Source organism: Pleurodeles waltl, chromosome 11 (assembly GCF_031143425.1).
Source record: "Pleurodeles waltl isolate 20211129_DDA chromosome 11, aPleWal1.hap1.20221129, whole genome shotgun sequence".
Lineage (NCBI taxonomy): Eukaryota > Metazoa > Chordata > Amphibia > Caudata > Salamandridae > Pleurodeles > Pleurodeles waltl.
In genome coordinates this window covers 206,778,096-206,784,095 of record NC_090450.1, presented here as the reverse complement: position 1 = coordinate 206,784,095, position 6,000 = coordinate 206,778,096, and the positions used below count along the sequence as shown (strand labels likewise).

Sequence of the window (6,000 nt, the reverse complement as noted above, 5' to 3'; positions counted from 1 at the left end):
GCAGACAAGGTTAATCTTGTTTTTGACAGAGACAGAGCCTCGAGACATTTCAGAATATGAACAGTGTTGCCTCAGTAAAGTGATAGGCTTCATGCAGCTCTAATAATAAATAAACCTACCATCCCACCACCAGAGGGTGCACGCGAGGCAAGATGTTGCAAACCCGAATTGTCCGGTATTGCGGTGAACTAGTCCGCTGAAGTTCACACGCAGAAAAACAATATATAGAGTACATCTGTGATGAGACTACAGTGACAGGAGGGGGCGTGGGTTAGTCAAACATTAAAAGCAGGCACAGAAAGGGCAAACTCGGCATATCGAGCCTGCTAGCTGTGACGTGACTCATCGGCATATAGACCATAGAGCTGGCGGATGCCGTCGGGGAAACAGCTGGCTGCTTAGAAGTAATCTTCTGAGCTCGAGGGCGCCTGCGCCGAGGTTCCTGATTGGTGAGTTTCTATTGCCTGCTGACTTTGATATTGTTTTATTGTAGGAGATGGCCGTAGAAGCCCGAAGACTTCTCAAAGTAGTGGCTCCTGTGCATTCTTGACCATGTTTTCTAATATTTTGCTTGTTCACGTTAATGTGTTTTTACATAGCCTTTGTACCGAACGTCTGCCTTTTCTAAGCGCTGTAAATAATAGTTGCTAATTTTACCCTATTGGATGATACTCATTTATCCACCTTTTAAGAACAAAAGCCGAGTCACACGTTTGAGCAGTGAGCGTTTAGTTTACGGAGTTCTGATGATGTAATTTCTAACAAAGGGAAAGTTGATAAAGCCAATAGGTCTGGCTGTCGTCAAAGACTAGTGAGGGTAAATACGTGAAAAATGTAAAATGTTCTGCTTTTTTAACGTTTTATTTCATTATATTCCCCGCATATTTTTAGTACACGGAGAACAACTGTAAAAATGGCTAGAATACAGGTTGTGAGCTTTTTATTTTATATATTTGTTGTTGCTACCATATGGTGTTTACATGATGGATTATGGTCTTCTAACGAGATATAAAAAGCAGTTGCATTGAAATATGTATTGATAATGCTTGGAGTACTTTGTATGATTGCTGTGTCGTTTGGTAAACCCAGGGCCCTTTGAGGAGGAGTTCTCCACAAATAACTAGTCCCACATAAATAGATGTATTCAAGCAGAAAATTATATGTGACTTTGCTTATCGACATTATATGTCCCCGGTGGATGTTCCAAGAAAGGTCAAAAGTAGGAGTGGGCAAAATAATAATTCTGCCAGTAAAGTTTTGCTAAGCTGACACACTCTGCAAACAATTTTCTAAGTTTGCCCCCTTCACAAATCTTCAACATCAAAGGAAGCTTAGAGCTAAAAGACATTTTGTGGGTAGATTGTTGAACCAAAATCATGTCTTAATGGAGAAAAGTTCTAAACAATTTAAGGTACAAAAATGATATTTTTTAGAGTATTTCCTTGCTCTTAAAATCTCTATTTTCAGTGATTTTTCCTTCGCTATTTTTAAATCTGGCCAATTGTATAAGGCTTGAAAAGTGGGCACTATTTAAAAAAATAACTTCCTAGTGTTGATAAATTACATTTTGGAAAATATCACACACCTAATGATAAATTTGTCTAGACTAGAGCATAATCCTTCATTTTTCTAATCCTTTTACTCATATACCTGTGCTTTTTAACAAAGAGAAAGGTGTCATAATCTATGAACCCAATTTCTGCCTGGATGTTTTTTCCCGAATTTCTAAAATTCACAAACATACGGCTGGAAAGCTACACCAATGAGAGTCTTCCATGGGTGCTTTCAGACTTCGTTCCCATGAAATGCTAGCTTTGTAATAGACGCCCTACTGCTTTACACATAGTGAGCCTGAGAAAGTAACCTCGAGCACAGTACATTCAGGAACTGTGGAACTGGACTATGTATAAATTTGTTTCAGCCCACATGGATGAGCTAAGATGGATGCCTTCTGCATGTTGGTAATGGGAATCTACACTGATGTTGCAGTTCCATGTCACATGGCTGACTATGATGGCACAATAACACCTTCTGCATTTTGTGGAGTGATTAGTGGATGAGCAAATCATCTTGCAGTATGAACTTTTATGTACCATTCCCCAGGCGGACTACCAGCATTCAATTCCTCAACCTTATTCTGAACACTCTTTGCAAAATTTCTCATGGACTCCGAGAGGTACAGACCTCTCTACCCTTAACCTTTATTCCAATGCTTTGCAGAGACTTAGAATTTTTTTCCCCTGACTCTAAAAAGAAGACTTTTGATCGATATTCTGGCATGCTGAAGCTCTCCCTTTTTACTTACATTTTGCCATTCTTGGCTAGTCATCTTTTGTCCCAGATGTGATTTTTTTGCCCTTTTTTCTTTTCCTATTTTTGTTAATGTGGTTAGCCCAGCACATGTTAATTTATGACTTGCTACTATGTAGGGTTTCTTTTGCCCTTGCTAGCTAAGTTTAGATGACTTTTGAATTCCCTTAATATTTAAAGAACTGTTAATACTCAAAAGAAGCTTGTATTCTGTACATCAGATTATACTTATGATGTTTTGTATTGCTTTTGTTAAATGTTTAGTCCGTTTGATGTTAGTTAATTTGAATATTTCCGTCGCATTGGTCAACCAATTGATAGAATGGTTCCCACCACCATGGCAGAAGAGCTTCCGGGAAAAAACAGTGATGGAAGGTCTACTCTGCCATGATTGCATGGCAGACGTGCCAACACTTATGCTTCTTCTAAAGATCGATCTCCAAGCAGGTATTCATCATCAGAAGATGTGTGTGGAGAGGGGAGCATTTGTTGACTTTTTGTGTCTGAGACCACCATGCCTGACATGGCAGTCTCAGAAAAAATGGACACTCGTGGGAGTGACATTGGAGACACCACCCTATATATGGCAGATCCTCCAGTGCCATTTTTACCGTTATCAGGTGTCCTAATAGCAGAGCTGGTGGTGGCTCCACTGCTGTTCTCCTGAGCTCTAAATGAGATTTGGGAACCAAGAGGAGGGTGGTCATGACATCTGCTGTGTATTGGTGTATGTCCCATTTTCTCCCTCCTCTTAACAAAGGCCTGTACTTCCAGATCTTGGGTGGTGCGCTAAGCAATACTATGCTATTGGGAAATGGCCTTAACAATGTGGGCTGATCCATGTGTGCCGTTTCAACGCAAGCGTAACAACACTTGCGTGAACCAGGACTCTGCAGGGACTCTGCCTTACCTCGCATATGCCTAAACCATGTATATGCGTGGTTAAGTCAGAGAGCGTTCTAGCTGTGCAAGTGGGTGGAGACAGAAACAGGAAGGATCAAGAGAGGTAAGTGGGGCTGGGGCCTGGTTTTAGGGCTCAGGGCGGTTGGGGAAAGGACAGTTTTCAGGGGGGGGCAGTTTTACAGATGAGGGTGGGTTGCTAAGTTCGGGGTAGTTATAGCAGGGGGCCAGAGAGCAGAGAGAGGAATAGGAAGGATTTGCAGAGGAAAGTGGGGCTGGGGCCATGTTTGAGGGGCATATTTTTTGGGTGTTGGGTGGTTTTAGGGCTCGGGAGTCAGAGTCGTTTTTTTTGACACAGGGCAGGGTTTTAGGGCTCCAGGCAAGGGGGTGGGGGTAGCTTTAAGGGGTGGGGCTGGCTTTAGGGCTTAGGGTGGCAGGGGAAGGGGAAGGGGAAGTTTTAATGGGTGGGGCTCAGTTGTAGGGCTGAGAGCGGGGTACTGTGGTCAGAGTAGTTATTAGCAGGGGCAGGGTTTTAAGCCTCAAGGCAGGGGGAGGGGAAGGGGTAGTTTTAAGGGCAGGGCAGGTTGGTTATAGGGCTCAGGGCTGGGGTCAGGGTAGTTTTAAGGGTAGGGTCAGTTTTAGGGCTCCGGTGGGGGGTCTGGGTAGTTATACAGGGTCAGTTTTAGGGCTCAGAGTGGTAGGGAAGTGACAGTTTTAAGGGTTGGGGCAGGGTGGATTGCAGGGCTGGGCTATCAGGTGTTAGGGTGCAGGGCGGGTGGGCCAGCGGTGTGCAATTTGCCATGCATATTCCCTTAGCAATCATGCTTTTACAAACAAAATTAATTGTAAAGGCATGCATGGTAAAGGTATGCATGGTAAAGCGGTCGCAGTTCTAACCTCATTGTTTAGGCATATGTTGTTCAGTCATGCATGATGCTATTACATGAACCAAAACAAACCTTAATTTAAAGAACACATTTCTGCCAGTTGATCTCTTGAATTTGCTTTGATGTTTTCTTATCATACTTAGCACCTAAACAATAAGTATATGTTGACTGTTTGAAAATTATTTGAATGATAAAAGCAGGCAGTCCAGAGTCCAAGTAATTTCCCAGAGTGGGGTTCGGCATTATGAGCCAAAGGCAAGCGTGACTAATACACCTCTTAAGAAGGATCTCCATGTAGTTAGGGCTTACAGATGTATTTCTTTGTAAATGTTCACATATTTTCGTATTTGTATTGTTGATCAATAAATGTCAAAAAAGTTAATTATAAAACCATGTTTTTGCCTCATCCAATGCTCGTCAAAATACTTTTAGTCAGATCTGGAAAGGTCAATAGAACATTTTCTTCAGATAAGCGCAGCAAGTTTAGATAAACGTTTCTCTAAACTAGCAAGAAGGCTTCCTGTCCTTTTCTCCTCCGGCCCAGCGGTCACTGTGACTGCTAAAAGCAGACTAGAAGGGGACATTATGGTAGATTGCGTCAGAACTGTTCTACTTCTTGAGTTAAGTATTTGGAGATCGAGAGATTCGTTCAGTAAAAGGTGATGTGTTATTTAATTTCAAAATGATAAAAACGAGCAAAGTGACAATATTGTAGAATGTTATAGATTCCATTTTCTGCTGTGTGAAAGTTTAGTAGGGGTCTATGTGATTGTTTTTGGTATCATCAGTGTTTATATTAACTTGAAAAAACTCTGAGTTAATGCATGTTTTTGCAGAAAGGAAGGCTTGCAAACACAAAACAGTCATTGTCTCTTTGTGTCTTTCTACCCATTGCTCTTTTGCAGACCTGCCGACTCACAAGGTGCCACCGTGTGTCACACAATTTCAGCCCCCTTCACACGATCACACGCTAAGGAGCCGAAATCACACAGTGGCAGGCAAGGCGAGCTGGAAACCACTGCAGAGAGTGGATTACCAGCTCGTCTTTTGATACTGCAATCAGGCGGTGTCCATTAAGTGGTGGGTGTAAAGACATCCCAGGTCATCACAAGTAGCCTCAACAACCTTTTGTTCTCGTTTTTTCTGGTGGAAGGAGGAGGTCAATGGGGGCAAGGGATGGGGGAAGAAGGTCGTCTCAGGTCATTCAAGGCATAAAGCCCCGTCCCCTTAAGCATCCCTCTCACACTTGTGTGCAAGTTGGCAGGTTTGCTTTCGTTGTCTATTTCATTCCCTTTTATTTCCTTCACTATCTCTTTTCTTCTGTCTTTGTTTTTTCAGTTTTTTGCTTTTTCTACCTCTGTATTTATTTCTGTTCCTCTTTCTTTCTATCTTTCAATATGTCTTTATTTTATTTCTATTTCTCCTATTTCTTTCGCTTTCTTTCACTTCTTCTAGCTTATTTTACCTTCTTTCTTTCCAAGCTTTTTCATTATTTTGATTATTTTCTATCGGTATTTCTGTTTCACTGTTTCATGCCTTTCATTTCTGTTTCTTGCCTTCTTTCTTTCTCTCCCTTCTTTTCCTTTCTGTCTGTTCATCATTTCTCTTAATTTCTTTATTTTGTTATTTTGTTATTTCTTTATTTCATTATTTTCTTTCTTTCTTTATTCCAAACTCTTCATATGGTAGTTAATTTTTGTGTCATGATTGCCTAACAGCTGTTCTCTGTGGAAAAGACTGCAGAGATATGTTTACTTGTGGACAGGTATGAAGTCTACCTGTACACCTCCAAACACATTATTGCTAATGGTCCTAGTAAGGAATGTAATGCAGATGCCAGTGCAAGAACTTTCTGATTTTCTTGTTTGTTGATATCAACTAATGGACTTCAGAGAAATTAGCC

General features: G+C 41.4%; 1 protein-coding gene across 2 annotated transcripts in view; it reads left to right on the top strand.

Moving 5' to 3' along the window:
* Positions 1-302: 302 nt before the first annotated feature.
* SLC16A14 (solute carrier family 16 member 14) overlaps positions 303-6,000 on the top strand; it is a 516,827-nt gene continuing 511,129 nt past the window's right edge. Inside the window, exon 1 of one of the 2 annotated variants that reach the window (XM_069213437.1) lies at positions 303-449. The gene's annotated coding sequence lies outside the window, so the exon portion shown is untranslated. The remainder of the gene's footprint in view (positions 450-6,000) is intronic. The other variant, XM_069213436.1, reaches the window with a different exon arrangement.